The following is a 21,409-nucleotide window of genomic DNA, read 5'->3' on the forward strand; positions in this document are numbered from 1 at the left end:
GTCCTCAGCATCCAGAAAACACCTCCAGATTTGATGAAGCTCGTTTCAACAACCAACATGTCAAGCCAGTTCAGTGAGCTTCAGTGGTAGGCCCGGACCCTGGAGAGAACGTTTATCCCCAGAGAAAAACTCCAAAGGGATGGGGGTCTACAGACAGCTGTCAAAGGTCCCTATATCAAGGCATGTGAGGTGGGTTGCGGTCGTTAGGTCGACATGAATTGGGTCGACCACTAAAGGTTGACATGCATTAGGTCGATAGGTTCATTAGGTCGACATGTGCAAGGTCGACAGGTCAAAAGGTCGACATAAGTTTTTCACGATTTTTTGACCTTTTTCATACTTTACGATCCACGTGGACTACTAATGGGAACGGTAATCTGTGCCGAGCGCAGCGGTAGTGGAGCGAGGCACCTTGCCTGAAGCATGGCGAGGAGACGCAGTGCACTAATTGGGGTTCTCCGTCACTGTATGAAGAAAATGACACCAAAAACAGTCAAAAAACCCATGTCGAACTTTTGACCTGTCGACCTTGCACATGTCGACGTAATGACCCTGTCGACATAGACACCATGTCGACATAGACACCATGTCGACCTTTAGTGGTCAACCCAATGCATGTCGACCTAATGTGTGTCGACCCCACGACCCATACCCTGTGAGGTGAAGCTGGGGTCGCCAGAATGGCCAACCCTCCTACTAGCCTAGCTAGTGGAGAACTGTCATAACCAGGCACAGAGGCGGAAAGATGTACCATTCAGGGTATGGAAAGATACATCTACCAGACGAAACCCTGGAGTACTCCACCATAGCAGGACCTGTCCACTCTGTTGGTCAGGGGCTGATAAATAGCATTTCCCTATTCATTCATATCCTTGTAGGGAGAGAGTAAAGGGCAGAGGAACGTCTAGAACCAGTTCTAGAGTGTTTTGCAAAGAAAAGAGGTGTGGTTCCGCACTTACCCAATAATTCAAACTAACATCACAGAAGACATAATAAGGACCAACATTCTAATGATACACTCCTGAATAGGTTCAAGTGGCTCTGTTGGTAGTGCACCCTAAAGTTATGTATTTGTAACAGGCAACAAAGATATTTTTGTATCTAAAACGTAATAATTATATTGGTATGCTTTAAAAGTCAGTACGATTTCCAAATACCAGCAGACACTACAAACCGGTATGTATGGGGGAAAGGGTGACACATGTGATAGAGGACATTGATATAAAAAATGATTACATGACATAAATGTTGCACCATATATGTGACTACATAGGGTAGTTTCACCGATCACAGAGTAGATCCCCACTTAGGACACACAAAGAGTGTACACAAAACATTTGTTAATTGTATGTGATATACTGTAGTGTGTAACAGCCAATGTTGTAGGTAATGAATGTCAGTCACTCTTTTTTCATGGCTGTATTTGTCGAGCATGTGCAAAAAAAAAAACAACAAAAAATAAATAAATATATATATATATATATATATATATATATAATTATATATATAGGCAAAATATGCTTGGCGCTCATGCTTGTCTGTGAACAGCAGGGTCCGGTGCGCAACCTCTCATGTGAGTATGTAGCTTCAAGTCAATGGAGGCACTCAGAGAGAAATAATGGACAACACCTTTGCCGGTACGCCAACGTTTCGGGGATCTCTCCCCTTTATCAAGACACAACCAGCCATTACAAACATTGCAGTATAAATACACAAACAGAAGATCCGCTTTCCCGCCGCCGCCTGGCCACACAGGTGTAACACCCGTCTCCGTGGTCCGCGTTGAAGGGCGGAAGGGGGGGGGGGGGGGCGCGGCTATCTCCAGCTGAGCTCCGGTTGCCTAGCAACTACCTGAGCTAGATGCCCTAGCCAATCAGTGCTTCGTCCGGTCAATGACGCCGTGCGTGACTCACACACCACATGATCGCGATCCGAAGGAGTAGCATCCGGCGGGTCTGTCATAGCATAGGATTGCCTAGCAACCGCTCCAAGCCGGATATACACACAAATAGGATATATATACACCAAAAGACATAAAAACTATAAAAAAAAACAAAATAACATAAACATCAAATGTACTACCTTTACATAAGGTTAATAATGAAGCATCCCTGTGATTACTACAAAGCACTGCACATCCACAGAAATACATTATAGTAGACTAATCTATATTACTATATGGAAGCTCCACACAAAAATAACTAAAATACTATGTTAATAAGTAGCTACTGTATCATAAAGGCCAAAGGCAACTGAGTAGCTATAATATTACATAACTAACCACTGTAAGCTCATTTCTCTAACGTCCTAAGTGGATGCTGGGGACTCCGTAAGGACCATGGGGAATAGCGGCTCCGCAGGAGACTGGGCACAAAAGTAAAAGCTTTAGGACTACCTGGTGTGCACTGGCTCCTCCCCCTATGACCCTCCTCCAAGCCTCAGTTAGATTTTTGTGCCCGAACGAGAAGGGTGCACACTAGGTGGCTCTCCTGAGCTGCTTAGTGAAAAGTTTAGTTTTAGGTTTTTTATTTTCAGTGAGACCTGCTGGCAACAGGCTCACTGCACCGAGGGACTAAGGGGAGAAGAAGCGAACTCACCTGCGTGCAGAGTGGATTGGGCTTCTTAGGCTACTGGACATTAGCTCCAGAGGGACGATCACAGGCCCAGCCATGGATGGGTCCCAGAGCCGCGCCGCCGGCCCCCTTACAGATCCAGAAGACTGAAGAGGTCCGGAAAATCGGCGGCAGAAGACGTCCTGTCTTCAATAAGGTAGCGCACAGCACCGCAGCTGTGCGCCATTGCTCTCAGCACACTTCACACTCCGGTCACTGAGGGTGCAGGGCGCTGGGGGGGGGGCGCCCTGAGACGCAATATAAACACCTTAGATGGCTAAAAATACATCACATATAGCTCCTGGGCTATATGGATGCATTTAACCCCTGCCAGAATTCACAGAAAAACGGGAGATAAGGCCGCCGAGAAGGGGGCGGAGCCTATCTCCTCAGCACACTGGCACCATTTTCCCTCACAGCTCCGTTGGAGGGAAGCTCCCTGGCTCTCCCCTGCAGTCACTACACTACAGAAAGGGTTAAAAAAGAGAGGGGGGCACTAATTAGGCGCAGTATTAAAGATACAGCAGCTATAAGGGGAAACACTTATATAAGGTTATCCCTGTATATATATAGCGCTCTGGTGTGTGCTGGCAAACTCTCCCTCTGTCTCCCCAAAGGGCTAGTGGGGTCCTGTCCTCTATCAGAGCATTCCCTGTGTGTGTGCTGTGTGTCTGTACGTTTGTGTCGACATGTATGAGGAGAAAAATGATGTGGAGATGGAGCAGATTGCCTGTAATAGTGATGTCACCCCCTAGGGGGTCGACACCTGAGTGGATGAACTGTTGGAAGAAATTACGTGACAGTGTCAGCTCTGTATAAAAGACAGTGGTTGACATGAGACAGCCGGCTACTCAGCTTGTGCCTGTCCAGACGTCTCATAGGCCGTCAGGGGCTCTAAAGCGCCCGTTACCTCAGATGGCAGCTATAGACACGGATACTGACTCCAGTGTCGACGGTGAAGAGACAAATGTGACTTCCAGTAGGGCCACACGTTACATGATTGAGGCAATGAAAAATGTTTTACACATTTCTGATAATACGAGTACCACCAAAAAGGGGTATTATTTTCGGTGAGGAAAAACTACCTGTAGTTTTCCTGAATCTGAGAAATTAAATGAGGTGTGTGATGATGCGTGGGTTTCCCCCGATAACAACTGATAATTTCTAAAATGTTATTGGCATTATATCCTTTCCCGCCAGAGGTTAGGGTGTGTTGGGAAACATCCCCTAGGGTGGATAAAGCGCTCACACGCTTGTAAGAGATGGCCGCCCTTAAGGATCCTGCTGATAGAAAGCAGGAGGGTATCCTAAAATGTATTTACACACATACTGGTGTTATACTGCGACCAGCAATCGCCTCAGCCTGGATGTGCAGTGCTGGGTTGGTGTGGTCGGATTCCCTGACTGAAAATATTGATACCCTAGATAGGGACAGTATATTATTGCCTATAGAACATTTAAAAGATGCATTTCTATATATGCGTGATGCACAGCGGAATATTTGCCGACTGGCATCAAGTCTAAGTGCGTTGTCCATTTCTGCCAGTAGAGGGTTATGGACACGACAGTGGTCAGGTGATGCGGATTCCAAACGGCATTTGGAAGTATTGCCTTATTAAAGGGAGGAGTTATTTGGGGTCGGTCTTTCAGACCTGGTGGCCACGGCAACAGCTGGGAAATCCACGTTTGTACCCCAGGTCGCCTCTCAACATAAGAAGACGCCGTATTATCAGGCGCAGTCTTTTCGTGGGCAAGCGGGCAAAAGGTTCCTCATTTCTGCCCCGTGACAGAGGGAGAGGAAAAAGGCTGCAGAAATCAGCCAGTTCCCAGGAACAGAAGCCCTCTCCCGCCTCTGCCAAGCCCTCAGTATGACGCTGGGGCTTTACAAGCAGAATCAGGCACGGTGGGGGCCCGTCTCAATGAATTTCAGCGCGCAGTGGGCTCACTCGCAAGTAGACCCCTGGATCCTTCAAGGGATATCTCAGGGGTACAAATTGGAATTCGAGACGTCTCCCCCTCGCCGTTTCCTAAAGTCGGCTTTACCGATGTCTCCCTCTGACAGGGAGGCAGTTTTGGAAGCCATTCACAAGCTGTATTCCCAGCAGGTGATAATCAAGGTACCCCTCCTGCAACAGGGAACGGGGTATTATTCCACACTGTGGTGGTACCGAAGCCGGACGGCTCGGTGAGACCGATTCTAAATCTAAAATCTTGAACACTTACATACGGAGGTTCAAATTCAAGATTCAGTCACTCAGAGCAGTGATTGCGAACCTGGAAGAAGGGGACTACATGATGTCTCGGGACATCAAGGATGCTTACCTTCATGTCCCAATTTACCTTTCTCACCAAGGGTACCTCAGGTTTGTGGTACAGAACTGTCACTATCAGTTCAGACGCTGCCGTATGGATGGTCCACGGCACCCCGGGTCTTTACCAAGGTAATGGCCGAAATGATGATACTCCTTCGAAGGAAGGGAATTTTAGTTATCCCTTACTTGGACGATTCCCTGATAAGGGTAAGATCCAGGGAACAGTTGGAGGTCGGTGTAGCACTATCTCAGGTAGTGTTGCGGCAGCACGATTGGATTCTCAATATTCCAAAATCGCAGCTGATTCCGACGACTCGTCTTCTATTCCTAGGGGATGATCCTGGACACAGTCCAGAAAAAGGTGTTTCTCCCGGAGGAGAAAGTCAGGGAGTTATCCGAGCTAGTCGGGAACCTCCTATAACCGAGCCAAGTCTCAGTACATCAATGAAAGGGTTCTGGGGAAAATGGTGGCTTCCTACGAAGCAATCCCATTCGGCAGATTCCACGCAAGAACTTTCCATTGGGACCTGCTGGACAAATGGTCCGGGTCGCATCTTCAGATGTATCAGCGGATAATCCTGTCACCAAGGACAAGGGTGTCTCTCCTGTGGTGGTTGCAGTGTGCTCATCTTCTAGAGGGCCGCAGATTCGGCATTCAGGACTGGGTCCTGGTGACCACGGATGCCAGCCTGCGAGGCTGGGGGGGCAGTCACACAGGGAAGGAATTTCCAGGGCTTATGGTCAAGCCTGGAGACATCACTTCACATAAATATCCTGAAGCTAAGGGCCATTTACAATGCTCTAAGCTTAGCAAGACCTCTGCTTCAAGGTCAGCCGGGGTTGATCCAGTCGGACAACATCACGGCAGTCACCCACGTAAACAGACAGGGTGGCACAAGAAGCAGGAGGGCAATGGCAGAAGCTGCAAGGATTCTTCGCTGGGCGGAAAATCATGTGATAGCACTGTCAGCAGTATTCATTCCGGGAGTGGACAACTGGGAAGCAGACTTCCTCAGCAGATACGACCTCCACCCGGGAGAGTGGGGACTTCACCCAGAAGTCTTCCACATGATTATAAACCGTTGGGAAAAACTCGACAGGTATTGCGCCAGGTCAAGGGACCCTCAGGCAATAGCTGTAGACGCTCTGGTAACACCATGGGTGTACCAGTCAGTGTATGTGTTCCCTCCTCTGCCATCTCATACCCAAGGTACTGAGAATTATAAGATGGAGAGGAGTAAGCACTGTATTAGTGGCTCCGGATTGGCCAAGAAGGACTTGGTAACCGGAACTTCAAGAGATGCTCACGGAGGATCCGTGGCCTCTACCTCTAAGAAGGGACCTGCTCCAGCAAGGACCCTGTCTGTTCCAAGACTTACCGCGACTGCGTTTGACGGCATGGCGGTTGAGCGCCGGATCCTGAAGGAAAAAGGCATTCCGGATGAAGTCATCCCTATCCTGATCAAAGCCAGGAAGGATGTAACTGAAAAACATTATCACCGCATTTGGCGAAAATATGTTGCGTGGTGCGAGGCCAGTAAGGCCCGACGGAGGAAATTCAAATGGGTCGATTACTACATTTCCTGCAAACAGGAGTGTCTATGGGCCTGAAATTGGGGTCCATTAAGGTTCAAATTTCGGCCCTGTCAATTTTCTTCCAAAAAGAACTAGCTTCAGTCCCTGAAGTTCAGACGTTTGTAAAAGGGGTACTGCATATACAGCCTCCTTTTGTGCCTCCAGTGGCACCTTGGGATCTCAATGTAGTTTTTTGGGTTCCAAAAGTCACATTGGTTTGAACCACTTAAATCTGTGGAGTTAAAATATCTCACATGGAAATTGGTCATGCTGTTGGCCCTGGCCTGTGCCAGGCGCGCGTCAGAATTGGCGGCTTTATCCTGTAAAAGCCCTTATCTGATTTTCCATTCGGACAGGGCGGAATTGAGGACTCGTCCTCAGTTTCTCCCTAAGGTGGTTTCAGCGTTTCACCTGAACCAACCTATGGTGGTGCCTGCGGCTACTAGGGACTTGGAGGACTCCAAGTTGCTAGACGTTGTCAGGGCCCTGAAAATATATATTTCCAGGACGGCTGGAGTCAGAAAATCTGACTCGCTGTTATCCTGTATGCACCCAACAAGCTAGGTGCTCCTGCTTCTAAGCAGACTATTGCTCGCTGGATTTATAGTACAATTCAGCTTGCACATTCTGTGGCAGGCCTGCCACAGCCAAAATCTGTAAATGCCCATTCCACAAGGAAGGTGGGCTCATCTTGGGCGGCTGCCCGAGGGGTCTCGGCTTTACAACTTTGCCGAGCAGCTACTTGGTCAGGGGCAAACACGTTTGCTAAATTCTACAAATTTGATACCCTGGCTGAGGAGGACCTGGAGTTCTCTCATTCGGTGCTGCAGAGTCATCCGCACTCTCCCGCCCGTTTGGGAGCTTTGGTATAATCCCCATGGTCCTTACGGAGTCCCCAGCATCCACTTAGGACGTTAGAGAAAATAAGAATTTACTTACCGATAATTCTATTTCTCATAGTCCGTAGTGGATGCTGGGCGCCCATCCCAAGTGCGGATTGTCTGCAATACTTGTACATAGTTATTGTTACAAAAATCGGGTTATTATTGTTGTGAGCCATCTTTTCAGAGGCTCCTCTGTTATCATGCTGTTAACTGGGTTCAGATCACAGGTTGTACGGTGTGATTGGTGTGGCTGGTATGAGTCTTACCCGGGATTCAATATCCTTCCTTATTGTGTACGCTCGTCCGGGCACAGTATCCTAACTGAGGCTTGGAGGAGGGTCATAGGGGGAGGAGCCAGTGCACACCAGGTAGTCCTAAAGCTTTTACTTTTGTGCCCAGTCTCCTGCGGAGCCGCTATTCCCCATGGTCCTTACGGAGTCCCCAGCATCCACTACGGACTATGAGAAATAGAATTATCGGTAAGTAAATTCTTATTATCAGTATCATGCAAAAAACCAATACCGCACTATAGGAAACAACTGAAGCTTAATGCCTCATTGAGGCCAAGTGGATGCACTGTCTGTAATTTGTGTATCCACCAGGCCTCTTTCTGTAACAGGATTTTACCCGTCTCCACCCCTTGTTCTATCCGGGACATGATCAATAATCTTGTAACGGATAGTAGCCAGAGTATGATTACAATTCCTAAAATGTCTGGCTACCGGGAGGTCACTTCCTTTCCCCTCTAATGCAGCTCGAATACTGGATCGGTGTAGGGCTATTCGTTCTTTGAACTGCCTTACACTTTTACCAACGTATAAGAGACCGCATGGGCACTTAATATAATGGCCCTCATTCCGAGTTGATCGGTCGCAAGGCGAATTTAGCAGAGTTACACACGCTAAGCCGCCGCCTACTGGGAGTGAATCTTAGCTTCTTAAAATTGCGACCGATGTATTCGCAATATTGCGATTACTAACTACTTAGCAGTTTCAGAGTAGCTCCAGACTTACTCTGCCTGTGCGATCAGTTCAGTGCTTGTCGTTCCTGGTTGACGTCACAAACACACCCAGCGTTCGCCCAGGCACTCCCACCGTTTCTCCGGCCACTCCTGCGTTTTTTCCGGAAACGGTAGCGTTTTCAGCCACACGCCCCTGAAACGCCGTGTTTCCGCCCAGTAACACCCATTTCCTGTCAATCACATTACGTTCGCCGGAGCGATGAAAAAGCCGTGAGTAAAAATACTTTCTACATAGCAAAGTTACTTGGCGCAGTCGCAGTGCGAACATTGCGCATGCGTACTAAGCGGATTTTCATTGCGATGCGATGAAAAATACCGAGCGAACAACTCGGAATGAGGGCCAATATACGATGAATTTACTGGTACAGGTCAAGGCATATTTAATCTTAAAGGTTTTCCCTGATCTGGGATGTTGAAACACATCGCCTGTTTCCAGGCAACTACACGTAGTACATCCTGTACATCTGTAGTTGCCTGGTTTGCGGGACAGGAAGTGAAGAGGTTTCTCAGGACCTAAATTTGAAATATCGTTATGGACTACAATGTCCTTGACATTGCGTCCCCGTCTGTAAGAAGCCATCAATGAGGTATCTTTCAAAGAGGTTAATTCTTTATCTCTCGAAATTACAGGCCAAATACCTTTGGCCCTACTGTATAACTGTTTACTAGCCAAAGTATAGTCCTGTGTCCACACCATCCGAAGCCGATCATCCACGCGTTGTTTGGGCCGCAGGGCCTCTTCACGAGAGATTGCTAGGGTTTAATTAATGGCCTTCTGAAGTGAATCTGCAGAGTATCCTCTAGCTTTAAACTTGTCTGCCATGATTTATATTTGTGTGTGGGCATCAACTTCATCGTTACAGATTCGCCTGATCCTCAAAAATTGGGAGAACGGGAGGCTCCATTTGGTCGATTCCGGATGAAAACTATTCGCTCTTAATACCGTATTAATACCGTATTCCGGTCTGTTACAGAAAGAGGCCTGGTGGATACACAAATTACAGACAGTGCATCCACTTGGCCTCAATGAGGCATTAAGCTTCGGTTGTTTCCTATAGTGCGGTATTGGTTTTTTGCATGATACTGATATGAGCTTACAGTGGTTAGTTATGTAATATTATAGCTACTCAGTTGCCTTTGGCCTTTATGATACAGTAGCTACTTATTAACATAGTATTTTAGTTATTTTTGTGTGGAGCTTCCATATAGTAATATAGATTAGTCTACTATAATGTATTTCTGTGGATGTGCAGTGCTTTGTAGTAATCACAGGGATGCTTCATTATTAACCTTATGTATAGGTAGTACATTTGATGTTTATGTTGTTTTGGTGTTTTTTATAGTTTTATGTCTTTTGGTGTATATATATCCTATTTGTGTGTATATCCGGCTTGGAGCGGTTGCTAAGCAACCCTATGCTATGACAGACCCGCCGGATGCTACTCCTCCGGATCGCGATCACGTGGTGTGCGAGTCACGCACGGCGTCATTGACCGGACGAAGCACTGATTGGCTAGGGCATCTAGCTTAGGTAGTTGCTAGGCAACCGGAGCTCAGCTGGAGATAGCCGCGCCCGCCCCCCCTCCCCTCCCGCCCTTCAACGCGGACCACGGAGACGGGTGTTACACCTGTGTGGCCAGGCGGCGGCGGGAAAGCGGATCTTCTGTTCTGATTGGTGTTGGGTAAGCATATGTTTGTGTATTTATACTGCAATGTTTGTAATGGCTGGTTGTGTTTTGATAAAGGGGAGAGATCCCCGAAACGTTGGCGTACCGGCAAAGGTGTTGTCCATTATTTCTGTCTGAGTGCCTCCATTACCTTGAATCTATATATATATATATATATATATATATATTTTTTTTTTTTTTTTTTATTATTTTCTTACGGAAACTGTTTTTATTGCGACAATAGACAAACAAGTTGTATAACAAAATTCTGACAATAGGAGACAAAATTTTTGCAGGTCGCATATAGCAATATATCACAACTTAGTCTCCTAAAATATAGCAAAGCGTTGTCCATTTTCAATCTAAGCAAATACATGGAGATAACATTATGATGAGACAGTGGAAGAGATAAGACTAAGAAGAAAGAAAAAGGAAAGAAAAGAATAGAGGGGGGAGAGAGAGGGTAGAGATGCAAAAATTAGGAGTAGATAAGCTTATTCTAGATGAGCGAAAGGGCCTCACCGTAAATTAAAGGAGGGGGTTAAACCGCTAAGTGATCTGAAATGCGGTGAGAACTTATCCGAGTTATTAGAGGGGAGAACTCTAAATAGACATGCAAGTCCGATATACAGGTGACCCCTTGAAATCATACCAGGGAAACCAAGTGGCTGTAAAGTTAACTGATCTGTCCAATGAGAAGGAGATAAGGTCCTCCATATCTGAAAAGTAATCAATCCTGTTAAACCATTGTTTGATTGAAGGGGGGGGAGGTCGACCTCCAAAGGATCGGTATAACGGCCTTAGCCGCATTGCTAAGATGTCTCAGTAGTGAGCTCTTATAGGTGTGGGCACCCACCAAAGTGAGGTTGAGGAGCCAAAACTCCGGGTCTTTAGGAACTGCATCTCCCATTATCAATTCTGAACATGCAAAAACTTCCCTCCAAAAGGAAACTATAAGAGGGCATTCCCACCATATATGCAAAAAACTCCCCGGGGCTCCCTTACATCGCCAGCAAAGGTTCGAGAGAGTAGGAAACATCTTGTTAAGCACTAAAGGGGTCCTATACAATCTATACACGAGTTTATAGAGAGTTTCCATCGTAGATAAGCATAAAGAGCTAGCCTGGGTATTACGGAATATAGATTCCCAATTAGATTGTAACGCCAACTTCGGCATTTCCTTCTCCCAAGAACTCATAAAAGTAGGGGGTTGCGGGAAGAGGTCTTCTATGATAAGCACATAGATTTGGGATATGGTGTGAGTGGGAGGTCGTGGGGAAACGCATAATTTTTCAAAAGCGGTAAGATTTCTAGTTATGTCAGAGAGATTCTTGGAAGATGTTAAGAAATGGTGTACCTGAAGAAATTTCCAAAAATCGGGATTTGGTATATTCCACAGAGCTTGAATATCTGAAAATGAGCGCACCCTGCCCGAACTCACCAGCTTGACAGACTCTGAAAAGCCCAGCCCCCGCCCATAAGGTGAAGGCCGTCCCTTGAAGACCCGGAATAAATTCAATATTAAAAAGAAAGGAAGTTAAGGGTGACCATTTGGAGGATATGTGGCCTCTCAGCCTAAGCCTGTTCCATAATTTAAGCGTGGGGGAGACTGTGGGGTGGGAGACCTTCGGGAGGTCAGGAAGCCACGGCGTGATTTCTATATAGTGTGGTAGACATCCCTCTTCCAGAAGTACCCATTGTTTACAATCTTTTGCTCGTGTCCATTCTAGAATTCTATTTAAATGTACAGCATGGAAATAGCTGGGGATGTGTGGTAGTTGCTGTCCTCCCTGATGTTTTCTCCGAAATAGTATGTCATGTTTAAAACTAGGGGTGTAACTGCCCCAAACAAATGCTCGGATAAGACTCTGAACATCTTGAAACCATCGAGGGTGGATATGAATGGGGAGGGTTTGGAGAAAAAACAATATCCTAGGTAAGGCATTCATTTTGACTATATTAATTCTACCAAACCAGGATAGTCGTAATCTCCCCCACTTTTGGAAGTCTATTCGAAGCGTTTTCAATAAGGGGTTAAAGTTTAGAGGGAATATTTTAGACAGGTCATTAGAAAGCATAACCCCTAAGTATTTCAGCTTATGGTCATGCCAAGTGAAAGGGTAGGAGCTTTTCAAACCCGCAATCACATTAGGAGAAGTAGTCAGGTTCAGTGCAATGGATTTGGAATAATTTATCTTAAAATTAGAAAGGGCTCCGAACCTATCAAATTCCGACATCAGATTGGGGAATGAGGTGACCGGGTTTGAGATTAGAGCGAGTAAATCATCAGCATATAGGGCCAGTTTGTATTCAGTCCCCCTCACTAGCAGACCAGAAATATTTTGATTAGCCCTTATACTTCTAGCTAAAGCCTCCATACACAAAACAAAAAGTAGCGGGGATAGTGGGCATCCCTGTCGTGTGCCGTTTGAGATGGTGAAGGGGTCAGATAAGAGCCATTAATTTTAATTCTGGCAAAAGGGGTAGCGTAGAGGGACAGAATTCTGTGGAGACAGGCGTCGCCTAGCCCTAGATGTTTCAAAATACCAAACAAAGTCCCAGTCTACTCTATCGAATGCTTTTTCAGCATCAGTTAATAACATGATTGAGGGGGACGTGGATTGGTTGGCATAGTGAATCATACTAAGTACCTTAGACGTGTTGTCTCTGGCCTCGCGACCTAAGACAAAACCAGCCTGATCCCCATGAACCAAATCCGGCAGCAAAGCTTAAGACGATTTGCTACTAGTTTAGCGAAAAGTTTTATATCTATGTTCAACAGCGAAATCGGCCATTAGCTAGAACAGAGACTGGGGTCTTTACCTTCTTTGGGCAAAACTGTGACATGTGCTTCAAGGGACTGAGGAGAGAATTGCGATGATTCAGAAATGGTGTTGAAGGCTCTAGTAAGAAGATGGGGTTAATTTCTCTTTGAAAGCTTTATAGTAAGCAATAGTAAACCCGTCAGGGCCCGGGCTTTTGCCGTTAGGCGAAGAGACAATGGCTTTAATGACTTCCTCGGTAGAGAAAGGAGCATCTAAGCCCTCCGCATCCTCTTTGGACAGTGTCGGGAAGTCTAGGCATCCCAGATAGGCCGATACAGCTGCTCGATGGGACAGTTTATCTGCCCTCCCATTTGGCACAGAAAGATTGTATAAAGTGGAATAATAATCCTGAAAGGCTTTAGCAATTTTAAGAGTCTCATGTTGGGGCTGGCCTAGACTATCTTTTATTGAATGAATGAAGGTAAGTGCGCGTTGCTCGCGAAGAGCCTTGGCCAGCAATTTCCCGGGTTTGTTGCCCTATTGGTAATATCTGCTACGGCACTTTCGATAAGAAAACTTAACCCTGTCAGAGAGTAGTTTATTCAGATCGGCCCGAGCGGCCTCGATATCAGAATAGTGTTGGGGGGTTTGGGATTTTTTGTGAAGAAGTTCTAGGGATTTTATCTTAGATAATAAGTCATCTCTAATTTTTTCCCTCTGTTTGTTTTTTACGGACTGAGCCTAACTGAATACACACCCCTCTCAGGACGCACTTATGCGCCTCCCACACAGATATTTTGGAAACATCATCCTTGTCATTAGTGCTAATATAGGAGTCTATAGCAGAGTCAAGTTGAGAGCAACATGCCACGTCTTGCAATAAAGTGTTGTTAAAACGCCACAACCATTGATGACGTGCGCAAGAAGGTAGACGTATCGTGAGGTTGACCGGAGCATGGTCAGACCATACAATTTGCCCTATTGAAGAGTCTGAAATTAAATGTAAATGTCGATGACTCAAGAATAAATAATCAATTCTGGAGTACGTCTGATGGGGATGTGAATAAAAAGAAAAGTCCACCTCAGAAGGGTGTGTCAGTCTCCATGAGTCAATCAGCTGGTGGTCAAGCAGGGTGCGTCGCACTCTCCTATACTCCTTCTCCGGTCTATAAGCAGCCGTCTTAGAGGTATCGCGAAGGGGGTCAAGAGTCCAATTTAAATCACCGCCCAACACCACCACACCTTCGAGTAAAGGCTCAGCGGCTTCCAAAACAGATGACAAAAAGGAAGGCTGCTTAGTGTTGGGGGCATAAACATTTAAAAAGGAAAAACGTTGGCCATGGATATCACAGTTAACCAGCAACCCCCTACCTTCAACCAATACACCTAGGAATAAGAATGAGTACAATATGAAGGATATAAAAAGAGGCCTAAATACCGTGAAGAAACGTCATAGGCAAACGTGATTCATGCTAAATATGTTTCAAACGCAACGTAACAATTACAATAACATGTCACCTATCTAAGTAAACCTTAACAAAACAGAGCACATAATGTAGAGGCATGTAGTAACACAAAAAGGAATAGCCATATATGCATCTGTAGAAACAGGTACTGATATATAATCAAACAATAGATTTCCATCACGGAGGTTCCGAAGATTTCGAGCTAGAAGGAGGAGTCCCCCGCATACGCGGGGATAGCACTTGTTGCCATACGTCATCTGGAGGGGTCATGGTTGGTATAGTAGGCTGATGATGGTAAGAGTCCCAGTCAGGCAACAATATTGGCGGTATGCCAAGAGTCGTGAGAAAGGCCGGTAAATCGGACGGCTTGGAGAGCACCGCTACTTTACCATTATGAGAAACCTGAAGAGATAAAGGGATGCCCCATCTGTATTTCAGTTCGAGTTTCCGAAGGGAGTCAGTAAGTGGCTTCAGGGCTCTGCGTTGTTGCAAGGTTGACCACGCCAGGTCAGGAAATAGCTGAATCTTGTCGCCATGGAAATCAATACTATCCAACTGACGGGCCTTTCTCATTATCTCCTCCTTCTGGGCATAATAATGGAGCCTACAGATCACATGTCTTGGCCTGTCTGACGGTAATCCTCGAGGCCGAAGGGCACGGTGAGCTTTATCGAACAAAATGTCTCCATTTGGATCCAAGTCAATAAGCTCTCCGAAGATCGTGGTTAGTGCATTCGTCAGGTCAGCTTGCTGTACACTTTCCGGGAGCCCTCTGACCCTTATGTTGTTCCGTCTCCCGCGGTTATCCATATCTTCAATGCGGGATTTGAGAAAGGCAATATCACTCCTCTGATGAGAGATCACCTCTTCAAAATTAGATAGAGTAGCAAAGCTAGATGTCTCGTGTCGTTCCAATATGTCGCCACGGGTCGCAATTTGAGACATGTCCTGTTGAAGCGCAGTCACCTCACGTTTGATGGTAGACAGTAGGCGAGTCTCCAAAGCCGAGAAATCTTGCTTCGTGGGAAGTGACTTGACATGGGAGAGTATCTCGCTAATCTCTGCTGTCAAAGAGGCGGATAATGGAGGTTGCGGGGTTTGGGGAGCCGTCATGTCGTCCACCGAAGTACGTAAAATCGGGGAGTCCGGAACAGCTAGAGTGGTGGCCGGGCCCGTTACAGGTGTGGTTAAGAACTGACGTAGATCTGATGAATGACGGTACGCAGATTTTGGGGTCTCGTCTGGCTTGGTCTTGGCCTTCTTTTTCTTCGTGCCTCTCACCATGAGATCGGTTTACAAAGAAAGGCGATGCGGTGTCACTCTTACATATCCCAGGTAGTATGAAAATACGCGGGCCGTCGCCGTGCAGTAGCCCCCCACGTGGCTTTACGGATACATCAGGCAAGGAGCAGCATTACCCAAACGACCACTGGGATTCTGCACATGACATATGGTACTGCGGTCTGTATCTGCAGTAAACTTCAGAGTATAGGTGCAATATGTAGGGAATCACTGGAGAGTACCTGGAGTCTGGAGGTCTGTAGAGGGAGCCCCCCTTGAGGTGGGATGCCCAGGAATCTCAGGTTAACCCCTAATCACAAGGGGAGTGCAACTCTGCTTCACTCAGCTCTTATTTCTGCAGTGTGGGCGTGCAGCCCTTATCAAAAATGGCGCCTCCGCCCTCACTTGCAGATCCTTGATAGCTGGGAGTCCCAGAGGCCAGCCAAGCGGGGTTTAACGTTGGTGGAAGCGGTAGAGCAGTGTCCCCGCCACAGCCGCAACTCTCTAATGATGGGAAGAGGTGGGCACGGCGAGCGGCGCCCCCGGCGGCAGCGCGTTGCGGACGTGGCCGCCACGGGCAGCGGGTCCCCGCTCCGTGTAGCGCCGCCGTGAAGGAGTTCACTGTGCAGCCCAGCCAGGCGGGGAGACGAGCGGGGAGGCAGCAGAGGAGGTCCGCGATCACCGAAGCACCCGTCAGCGCCGAGCGCCTCACTTCTGGTCCGGGTCAGGCGAGAAATCGAGGCCCCCGGCTTCAGGTGGATGGGTGGGCCGCAACCCGCACGGGAGCAGGAGGCCCCCGCCGGCTCCGCAGACCACACCACCCTGCACACAGACGGTATAGGTGTCGACGGGGTGCAAGTTGTCGCAGGTAGGGACCCCAAACTGGTTAGATAAATGGGTGTCAGACAGGAGTACCACGACACCACAGCCGTCCAGTTCAGCTGCCAAGCCACGCCCCTATATATATATATATATATATATATATATACACTGCTCAAAAAAATAAAGCGAACACTAAAATAACACATCCTAGATCTGAATGAATGAAATATTCTTATTAAATACTTTGTTCTTTACATAGTTGAATGTGCTGACAACATAATCACACAAAAATGATCAATGGAAATCAAATTTATTAACCCATGGAGGTCTGGATTTGGAGTCACCCTCAGAATTAAAGTGGAAAAACACACTACAGGCTGATCCAACTTTGATGTAATGTCCTTAAAACAAGTCAAAATGAGGCTCAGTAGTGTGTGTGGCCTCCATGTGCCTGTATGACCTCCCTACAACCCACACAAGTGGCTCAGGTAGTGCAGCTCATCCAGGATGGCACATCAATGCGAGCTGTGGCAAGAAGGTTTGCTGTGTCTGTCAGCGTAGTGTCCAGAGCATGGAGGCGCTACCAGGAGACAGGCCAGTACATCAGGAGACGTGGAGGAGGCCGTAGGAGGGCAACAACCCAGCAGCAGGACCGCTACCTCCGCCTTTGTGCAAGGAGGAACAGAAGGAGCACTGCCAGAGCCCTGCAAAATGACCTCCAGCAAGCCACAAATGTGCATGTGTCTACTCAAACGATCAGAAACAGACTCCATGAGGGTGGTATGAGGGCCCGACGCCCACAGGTGGGTGTTGTGCTTACAGCACAACTCCGTGCAGGACGTTTGGCATTTGCCAGAGAACACCAAGATTGGCAAATTCGCCACTGGCGCCCTGTGCTCTTCACAGATGAAAGCAGGTTCTCACTGAGCACATGTGACAGACGTGACAGAGTCTGGAGACGCCAAGGAGAACGTTCTGCTGCCTGCAACATCCTCCAGCATGACAGGTTTGGCAGTGGGTCAGTAATGGTGTGGGGTGGCATTTCTTTGGGGGGCTGTCCATGTGCTCGCCAGAGGTAGCCTGACTGCCATTAGGTACCGAGATGAGATCCTCAGACCCCTTGTGAGACTATATGCTAATGCGGTTGGCCCTGGGTTCCTCCTAATGCAAGACAATGCTAGACCTCATGTGGCTGGAATGTGTCAGCAGTTCCTGCAAGACGAAGGCATTGATGCTATGGACTGGCCCGCCCGTTCCCCAGACCTGAATCCAATTGAGCACATCTGGGACATCATGTCTCGCTCCATCCACCAATGCCACGTTGCACCACAGACTGTCCAGGAGTTGGCGGATGCTTTAGTCCAGGTCTGGGAGGAGATCCCTCAGGAGACCATCCGCCACCTCATCAGGAGCATGCCCAGGCGTTGTAGGGAGGTCATACAGGCACGAGGAGGCCACAGACACTACTGAGCCTCATTTTGACTTGTTTTAAGGACATTACATCAAAGTTGGATCAGCCTGTAGTGTGCTTCAATTTTGAGGGTGACTCCAAATCCAGACCTCCATGGGTTAATAAATTTGATTTCCATTGATAATTTTTGTGTGATTTTGTTGTCAGCACATTCAACTATGTAAAGAACAAAGTATTTAATAAGAATATTTCATTCATTCAGATCTAGGATGTGTTATTTTAGTGTTCCCTTTATTTTTTTGAGCAGTATATATATATATATATATATATATATATATATATATATATAAAAATAAATTTAGGTAATAATTGACAGAATTAGGTGTATTAAAAATAAGGTGAAATATCTTTGGTTTCGGATACCTAGGTGTAGAGAAATTCTTTACAATTTATAATATAATAGATATGGTAACCGAAGACTGTACGTTAACAAGTCTAGGTTGCCGATTATAGATAATAAGCAGCCCAGTAAAGATTCACAGAGTATACTTTAATATCTAAAAAATAAATGATAGAAATACTGATGCCTGATATGAGTCGTAAAATAAAGACTTAGCGAGGTGTAGCACTTATTGTAAGTGGAGCTGCTGTCTGGGTAAGTAAATCAGTGAAAGACTCACTTGGCCCTGTTTCTGCATCTACTGCCCACTCATGTGCTACTGTGAACAGTGAACGAGGGAGTGAGAGTACAGTGAGTCCGGTCAGAGATGAGTAAAGAATGGACGAAGGTAGCGGATCTGCTTTTGTCCATGCAATCAGTCTCCCACCTCCCTGGTGGGGAAAACCAGTGCAGGGGGAGTGTCCTGGTGCAAGCCCAATGAGAGTCCCCCAGAGATGGAGGGATATGAGATATATGTGTGTATATGCACAAATTTGATGCGACCAGACAGTTAATGAAAGGTGTGTGTGTGTGTGTGTGTGTGTGTGTGTGTGTGTGTGTGTGTATATGTGTGTATATATATATATATATATATATATATATATATGAATATATGTGTGTGTGTGTAGGTGTGTGTATGTGTGTATATATATATATATATATATATATATATATATGTGTGTAATAAATTAGCTGGAAAAATTTAGTATACTTATCAGGAATTTGTATAATGTTCTGGTTCTGTGCACAGGACCCAGAACCTCCAACTTGGACACGCGTTTCGCCGATGAATTAGCTTGTTTACCAAGTGTTATTGGGGTCTGCTCTATGGCCTCTTTTATACCTGAGAGGCTATAAAGGAGGCCATAGAGCAGACTCCAATCACACGTATCCGGATGCTAGGTCAAAATGATTAAGGTCGACAGACCACTATAGAGGTCGACATGGCAAAAAGATTGATGTGAGTTTTTCCTTTATAATTTTAATTTTTCATACTTTACCATCCACGTACATTACAATTGGGAATAGTAACTTGTGCTGAGCGCTGCGAGGCTCCTTGCCCGCAGCATTGCGAGCAAAGCGGTGCACTAATTGGGGTTCCCGGTCACTTTACGGAGTAAACGACACCAATAAAAACCTCATGTCGACCTTTTTGTGTGTCAACTTTTCCTTGTCAACCCTTTTGTCATGGTGACCTTTTTGCGATGTGGACAAAGGTCGACAGTCATTAGATTGACACTTTCTCAGGCGACCCTATGATCCATAACCAAGACCACAACCTAGTCAAAGGACCATGAGGCTGTACATGGTGAACCCGAGCAGTAGGACAAACTGATCCGCTTAACCAAGGACTCCACGGTTCAGACTGGTAAATGAACGACTGACCTGCATCTGACTATCGGTTGCAGCAGACTCCGGATAGCGATGCTATAGGGGGAAGTCCCAATTTCAGTCATAGCACATTGTACACAACAAAAGATACTTATAATAGAGAAGATCCTTCAGTACCACAGCAATGCCATTCAACCACCGTACTCTGTAGAAGAAGCATTACAGATCACCCAACATCACCAACTTGTCAGCCCGCAGAGGGATACAGCATAATCAGAGTGGCAGCGACTGCATTCTATTGCACCTGAATAGTTAACACTATGTGAGCCAAAGGCACCTAATCCTCGTGGCGAGTGTGGAGGACACATACCCAGAAAGTAATTAGGTCTAACGCAGTTTGACCTAGAAGACTGTAAAGGACACATGATAAGAGGAGGCATAGAGGGGAGGAGCCAGCACACCCAGTTGAAGAAATTTAAAGTGCACTGGCTCATTTGGACCCGTCTATACCCATCGTACTAATCTGTCCCCAATATCCCTTATGGATGCTAGAGAAAGTTAATAATAAGCATAAAAGGTAAAAAAGCAATCAAGTGTATCCTTAAAACATGACATTCAAGTCAGATTAAACAAGACTTGGCTTCAATTGTGGGTGTAAAAAGTCCTTTGTAAAGATGAGCAATGATTGAGTTCTTACCCGGTCCTTTGGTATGGAGCCACAGGTGGTAAGAGCAGTGTGCTTTCCGGAATAATACACAGCGCTGGGCTCAAGTGTTCAAACCGGACAGTCTCTGATGGTCACCTTCCGACGCGTTTCAAGCCTCACTGGCGTGACTGCTAGTATAATTATGAATTTACCTAGAATTACGCATAACAGGTAACTTAGGCTTTGTGGAGTAAATTAGAAAACGTCCATACTTATCTGCAGGAGCACAGGCTGTAGATGAGGGCCTCCCGAAGTTCACCAGAGATCTGCTAGTGGAATGCTTACATGCTACCCCTTTTTGCTCCGCCCGCAGCTGTGTCCATGCCTTTGGAACAGTATCCTGATGGAGCGGCTGGCGTGAGTGACAATGGAAAAAAAAACTAAAATAAAGGAAGAAAACTTTAAAACTTAAGCTGTAAAAGCTGCTAAATAAACATGCCTAGCTTTGTTGGGCACCAAAATGGAACTGGCTGCTGAAGGCAGTGGGTGGAGTATAGGGGGGAGGAGCCTGTGCTGCTGGTCAAACTTTAACTATTTGGTGCTCAAGCTACTCCAGCTCTACCTATACCCATGGTTCCAGTGTCTCCATGAAAAAAAGAATAATACCCACAAAAGCAGTGCTTGCTGAGCTGAAAGTCGGTGCCATAGTTGGTATTGGGGAGGTGATGATAGTATACTTCAGGGATGAGGGCCCTACTCACTAGAGCTTACAGGCTATAGGTGTAGGGTCTGACAGACGGGTGACTCAGCAGAGAGACAGGAGCATAGAGAGGTGGTTTAGTATGAGAGCAGGAAAGCAATAAAGCAGTACTCTTTGGAAGCCTATCTGAAACTTTGGAGAGAGGTGAAGAGTCTGAGAGGGTGAGAGTTCCAGTGGCGGGAAGCTGCCTGGGCAAAGTCTTGGAGGCTTGAATTGGAGGAGGTAATTAGTTGGGTGGAGAGGTGCCAGTCATTGGCAGAGCAAGTTGGATGGGAATTAGAAGGGAGATGCAGTTGGAGATGTAAGGGTAGTTGATTGGTAGAGGGCTTTATTGGTGAGTGTGAGGAGTTTGAAATGAATTGGGATGGTGTAGGGACTGTAGGAGAGGGGAGGCAGAAGCAGTTTGTTTGGAGAAG

General features: G+C 46.5%; 1 protein-coding gene across 1 annotated transcript in view; it reads left to right on the top strand.

Annotated features, from left to right (window-relative positions):
* Positions 1 to 21,409, top strand: part of LOC135057060 (zinc finger protein OZF-like) — an 86,237-nt gene that overhangs the window by 55,952 nt on the left and 8,876 nt on the right. The gene's annotated exons all lie outside the window — the stretch shown is intronic.

Source organism: Pseudophryne corroboree, chromosome 3, assembly GCF_028390025.1.
Source record: "Pseudophryne corroboree isolate aPseCor3 chromosome 3, aPseCor3.hap2, whole genome shotgun sequence".
Lineage (NCBI taxonomy): Eukaryota > Metazoa > Chordata > Amphibia > Anura > Myobatrachidae > Pseudophryne > Pseudophryne corroboree.